Here is a 7,316-nt window from a genome sequence, read left to right as displayed (position 1 = left end):
TAAACATCTTATAAAATAAAAACTGAAACTTTTTCATATTGTATTTTTTTATTTATAAAAATAATTATAATGGATTAATGAGATTCTTGCGATTAAAATAACACCAAATATGACATAAATCGGATAATTTTAAATGAAATAAGTAATCATAATTTTAATAACATAATTGATTAAAAATTATCCGATTTATGTCATGCTTAGTATTATTTTAATCGCAAGAATCTCATTAATCTATTAGAATTATTTTGATATCGATAAAATACGAAAAACAGAAATTTTACGAACGATATGTAACCCGAGATATTATAGATAAAGAGAGCCTTGCGAGCGAGACTTCGGAATTCTTTGATGTTTGTCATCTCGCTTGCTCCTTGTTCTTTATTGTATTCTTTCTCTCTCATCCCCATTATTATATTCTTTTATTTCTTCGACTTTTATTCTTTCTATTCTTGTCTTCCTACATAATAATACATTAATTTATTCGTCTTTATTTTATACAACATAAATGAGATATTGTGTATGTCATAAATAGAAAAAGTATTTAATTATGTATATTTTTGTATGTACATGTGTTGTATTTAACTATAGTTAAATAGAAACAGAAAATAACTTGTGTATCTTATTTATGATGTATCAAATAAACATAAATAAATAAATTTATTTATTTTCATGTAGGGAGAAGAGAATAGAAAGAATAAAAGTTGAACAAATAAAAGAATATAATAATGGGAATAAAAGAATACAATAATGAACGAGCAGAAAAAAAAAGAGAGAGAGAGAGAGAGAGAGAGAGAGAGAAGCGCGAGTGAACGCATAAGTAAATATGCGAGGAGCATGAAGCTAAGCGATACGTAGTACATAGCGAGCGAGCGAGCGATTAGAAAGAGACAGAGCGTATGATCGAGAGAAAAAAGATACTGCAATAATGTTAGTGCGTACATATATATTACTCTCACATGCATGAAAGAGACAAAGGTAGTACGATTATGTCTGTCCTTGTCATGTAAGATTGCAGCTCCGTCTATCGCGACATGACGCAACTAATCTACTGCTCTGTTTTACTCTTGAGCCTCGATCTCGCACACACACACATATGCACGAAAGTGTTGCATCGTAAAATCTTTTTTATAAAGCTTCTAAATTCACTTCTCTAAGTTCACTTATACCCTTTGATGAAATGCCGAGTGCGGGGTTCACTGATTAGGCACGTACAGATTGCAAATTTGTTATATTAAGTAAATGTTGACGGCAGAAGCCGATAACAAAACTAATTTTCTCATTTTTTTTAAACTTTCATATGAAATGTTAAACTCCGCACTCCGTTATTATGTGTACCTTAATTGTGGAAAAGGATTTGTTGATATCTTTAATCAACAAAAAGATTTTGCAATCCTACTAATATTCGCATTCTGTCGGTAATCCAGCATCCTCTTAAGAATTTTATCAATACGGAATTTTCAGCGTTGCTTACGTTTCAATATGGCTGTCGTACTGTTCGATCGTGATTGGTCAAATCGCTTACATCTTAAGTCTTACTGCTTAAGTTTCTTTATGTGTTTGATTGGTTTCTTTATGTAATTTGATTGGTCAATTTCCTTATGCATAAGGAAATGGACCAAGCAATTTCCTTACGCTTATGATTATGCGTTTATGCAAAAATGTGTGCTTCCCGCTTAAGTGTTTCCCATCAACATATAGTACTGGAGCATGGAACCGAAATCGTGTTGACAGACGTAGAAAGAGACAAGATGATGTGTGAGTAACAGCGTCTTATAAAGCTATGGGAGCACGAGCATCTCAAAATTTTATATATCTTTGTCTAATCCATTTGGTTTGGACCGGCAGACATTATTACTAATTATTTGTAACATATATATAATATTATCACTTTTATATGCTATGTTCATATACATTACACACTTATAAGTAGCAATAAGGTTAAGGATGTTCTCAACTTATAAGAATATAGTTGTAACGTTCCGCTTTCGTGAGATGGGCGAGAACAGCTCGGTCGGGATCCGGGCTCGAGAAAGGGGTATCGAGATACGAATTCTCAGTCATGTAATTGTAACAAAAGATTTATTGAGTTAGAGCGTGTTTGTAAGGTACAATGAGTGGTTGAGTGTACGAGCTACCATATTTATGTGTGTGTATGTATAAGGTGTGTTCGAGATCGCCGAAATAGACGCTACGCCGAGGTGTGTGTGTACGTGGAATGTGAGTGTGTAATTCTCTATAATACAGTGGGTGCGTGTATGTACAATATATATGGTGCGTGTATATATATATGATGCGTGGGTAATACAAGTGCGGGCGTTACTGCACACAATGCAGCGCAGTTAATCTTCGGCCGTTTCGAGATTCGGATTATTGATTATATATCGCACGGCGCGGATTCGCGTGGTGCCGCTAGCTACCGGGTCGTGGATCGTACGGACGGTAATTTTGGTAGTTCCGGTGGGCGGTCTCTTGTCGCGTAGGGATGGTGGTATCGATTCCTGCGTGTCGATCGGTGTCGCGATAGGAATGCGGGTCGTCCCTCGGCGTGGGATTTAGCGCTCCGTATTAATGGCGAATTCGGCGTGTCGATGGCGGTCGGTCGGGAATCTCGCGATGTGCGCGGATTTTATTAGCGTCGGTTTAGCGGAGTTGCGATGAGGATTCGCGTGGGCTCAGGAGCGTGGCGGCTGACGAGAACACCCGTCCGTGGTGGAGAACTCCCCTCCAGGTGAATGCTGCCGGTACACGCAGGTGGTCAGGAATCTGCGAGGTGCTGAAAACGCTCGGCGGGGTTGAGTACGCCCGATCTCGTTTTGCCTCTAGCGATAATTCGGACGGATGGCTCGTTCGAGATGCCGCAAACTCTCAGCGGAGGCTGGGTACGCCCAACCCCGTTTTCTCTCTCGTAGGAGCTTTGTGTGATTCTAACAAGTAACACTATCCAACTGATACTCACCGATTTGAATGAAACTTAACATACTTATTAAACACCGAAAAACATTAAATACGTGTTTTTTTGTTTCGGCTAAACACGATTTTTAGGGGTAGAAAGCACCCCTCAACCCCTAAAGGTGGAAACAGTTATGGCTAATTATTTCTGAAACGATACATTTTCTGAAAAAAGTGCTTAGGACCAAAGTTGTAGAGTTCAAAGTGATTCACTTGATGGCGACCTTGAGGTCGATTTTCAAGGTCATTTGAAAATCATTTCATGTTTTTCAAAGGGAGTAGTTTACTTTTCATCCCGAGAATCGATAGAGCGTAAAATTTTACATTCAGAACGTTGATGATTTGTAAATAAAACAAGCCTCTGCAATTTAAAATTGTTCATTGATCCAACCAATTAAGGCAAGATCAGTCAATGATTCGATCAATAAAGGAATTAAAAGTTAATTATTCATTCAAATAAGGCAATATGTGATCGAGATCCAGCCAGTGAAGGCAAGATATGAGCGAAATCCAGCCAGTAAAGGCAAGATATGGTCGAGATCCAGCCAGTGAAGGCAAGATTTCATAAATTCTTTTCGTAGTCTATGAGTATAAATTCCATGATAATTGGCATTATTCTTTATATTCATGGCAATAATGAGGAATAGCTTTATCTTCTATCGCAAAAAAATGCTCCATACACAGAGAGTTAGTACACCACGCACATTTTATTACTGCAATGTTATTGCAGATTTTGCAGACTGTACTGCAATTCTTTAAACAGAAATCAACAGGCGTTTCACATCTATCTGGTTTTTCTTCAATATATCCACTTTTCCACCAGGCATATTTAATCATGTTTTGGAATCGGAGTGATGAGAATTGATTGTGGATTAATGATTGAATTTTGAGAATGTTATTCCTCAAATATAGGTTAATATCATAGTTGTATAAGAGAATTAAGTCCGAAAATTGTTTCAGGAAGTTTTTCCAGGGTCTGAATACGTAGACATCCAATGGTTGAGTGAAGCCAGTTGTTCCCGCAGAAATTGTAAGGATTTTTACTTCTTTATTACCCTTGTCTATATTTTCAAATTTCTTTTCTGTTTGTCCTGACCAAGAGTCCAAACACAAAATAGACTTCTTGTCAGCATTAGGCAAGAAGACATCTTCAAACCATTTAATAACAATGTCGGATGTCAATTTTCCAGATTTTGTGGCAAAAACGAGGATATTATTTGCTTTGTATATTGACTTCTGTATTATCAGTCCGAAATGGCCACTTGTTTTTTACAGAACTATTAATAAAGGGGATTTCAAGATACCATCGGCAAATATTAAAGGTTGTATTGTGTAACTGTGAGTCAAGGAATTCAAAGATTGAGCAAGATACTTCACTTTCAAAGAACCTTTTGAGGCTAATGTACGACCAGCATGTGTTTCCAAATTGAACCCTGATTGATCTGAATTGTAAACATTTGCTGTTCCTAGCAAGCCTATCTCTAGTTTAACTTGACTCACATAATTGGAAGATTGTTTCAATAGTTCTGCTTTATTTAAAATATGCGCTTGTGTCACGAATTTATTTATTTTTCTTGAAACAATACCATGTTGTATTTTAAAGTTGTGTATCCATTTTGATGAAGCCGTAAATAATTGAGAAGGCAAATGAACTACCTCTCTTGCTTTCAAGGCCCATCTCTTTAGATCTAAATCGTGAATTGGTAGATTTCGATCAGATGCACTGTTAAATTGTTCTAGAACGTATGGAGAGATATATAACAATTTATCAGTCCTTGACCCACCCTCAGCAACTTGTGCTTCCCATTGGTACAATTGTGTTACATTTATAACTTTTTTAAATCGGTTTTCAACTGATTCTATATTCCTTCTTTTCTTTTGTCCAGATCGCCAAAATTCAATTACTCTCTTCTTATAATCAATGTCTACAATTTCTCTGAATTTTGTATCGTCTTGCATAATTTCGAAATATCTTCTAGATTGTCTTCAACTAAAACAGCATCAGGAATCACACTAGCATCAGTACAGTTCAAAGTATCATAAGTCTCTTTAAATATATTAAAATTGATAGCGTCTTTTATCAAATCTGCAAGTTGAGAAGCGAATGATCTTTCTTCATCTGTTATTCTAGATTCTATATTGTACACTGGGTCCCTCGGAAAGTGAGGCATAATAACTTTAAAATATTTTTGGGTTTAATGACATTATGAAATTTTACAGATTAACAATGTTTTAATAATATTATAACAGAGATTCAAAGTAAACTCATAGAAAAGCAGAGTTTATGATTGTAAGCCTAAATGAAATTAACACAAAAAATAGTCGTGGGAACAAATGATGGAAAGTACTTGCAGTAAATACTTTCCGAAAAATTTTTGAAAACATTTACGACAGTGCTCGGAATTAGTTGCACATTTCGGGCCGAAATCGGAGGCGCCGCCTATCGTTGCCGTTGCCCCGACACCCGTTCGAGGCTCGACGGCCGACGCGCGAATCGCACGTGCAACGCTATGTCTCAGGAGTGTCCCCTATATGAAAAATATGCTGGAATCGTACCTTCCGCCAAATTATCATTAACATTTGCTTTACTTGATAATTTTATTAAATTTTTATTATTAATATATTATATATGCAATCTATTATACACATATGTTATAATAGTATATTTTAGATATATATATATATATATAATTATAATTTTTGATAATAGCTTTCCACATCACCTATGAGGTACTATTGTCGATGCGTTTTTTTTTAAAGTGGTTTCCCAAGTAGGCCTATTCCACTAAAAAATAATGAAGATAATGAAATATGTGACTTGGCAGGAAAGCAATATTTTATATTGTAAGATATTATATAAAAATAAAAGAAGAAGCAGAAAGAACGAACAAACCAATTTGTTTCGAAAATTTAATTTGATATTCTAGGTCGTTTGCCACGATTTTACTAAGGATGAATATCACAGAGATTGTAGAAGAACTAATTCGCATCAGCGAGAATAATGATGTATCGCTCAAAGAAGAACGTTTTTCTGTTTTAATAAATTTCATTTTCGCGAAAGAGCATCACATAATATGTAGATCCAAACATAGAGAAAATTCGAAGACCGAAATTTGTAAGACGTGGATAACAGCAGATCTAAAATTTTAAAGAATCGACCCCCTTTTCTAATCGTGCCTTCAGAGAAAGTTCATTGCAATCGCAAAGTTGCTGCCTGAAATTCTGGGCTTTGTTCCTCGATTTGCACAGTGAGAGGATTCTCGAAAAGTATTAAATCTTTTCGTAGCGGTTTCGAAATACTTTGAAACGAGATCAAATTGATTAATTAGGGAATCAATTATATTAATTTGTTTTTTAAAATTACAATTTGTGCCATGTTCTTCAAAGAGAAATTGGCAAGAGGGAAAAAAGTGAAGAATATTATTTTCTAATTGATTTTAAATATTGCAATTTTCTGCGAATAGATCGACATGACTAACTAATGTGAAATGATTTGACCGATCTTTTGTAGCTTTAAATTCAAAGTATTTCATGGTTTGTCATGTCAGTTATTAGCAAGCTCGCAAAGTGAGTCTAACTCTTCGAAAAAAAATTTAAATTCCTCATATTTGTAGAAACGTTGTCTTGCAAGAATAGGAAGATCTCTTTTCTTATTGCAAAGAACTTTTCACAACATTTTCCCTGCACTGAGCCACCGAACTTCACAAACAGAGGCACATCTGTATAAGTTGCGTTATGCTCCTCGAGAAAGAGTAGAACTTTCGATGAGAAAGAAATTTGTGACTGCCTTTAATTATATTAATAATTTTCGTGACAGGTTTGCATTGCGGTAGCATGTTTCACAATCTTCCCAATAACGCTTCTTGATGAATAATACAATGAATAACAGGATCTTCAATCTCGCTGCTTTAATTGACCGAAGAGTCCATTTGTCGACTATCCTAGCTTGCTCTTGCACCATCAGTTACGAAAGCTGAACATTTTGAAAAATCTATGTTAAATTTATGAAGAGTATCGTTAACAGATTGAAGATATCAATACCCTTTGTTGTATTATGTAATGGGACATAATCTAAGAGCTCCTCGACATATAAAAAAGTCGTTTGCACGATTCGAGCAAAAATACTCCAATTGACTCACATGCCGATTATCGGTGCTCGCATCGAGACATAATGAAAAAAAAAGAGCAAGATTCTATAAAGTTTTTAATTATTTTTCTAAAGAAGAAGCAATATCATTTATTCGAGTTGTTATTGTTTTGTCACTTAAACGAATGCTAGCAGCTTCTTCAAGAGTCAACGAATTTCCAAATGACTCTACTGCTGCGATGAGGCATTCCTTTAAGTACTCTGCGTTGATACCACTGCT

This window comes from Polyergus mexicanus, unplaced genomic scaffold, assembly GCF_030449975.1.
Source record: "Polyergus mexicanus isolate NDT 795.1 unplaced genomic scaffold, iyPolMexi1.0 SCAF_25, whole genome shotgun sequence".
NCBI classification, from domain to species: domain Eukaryota; kingdom Metazoa; phylum Arthropoda; class Insecta; order Hymenoptera; family Formicidae; genus Polyergus; species Polyergus mexicanus.
This window is presented reverse-complemented; position numbering follows the sequence as displayed.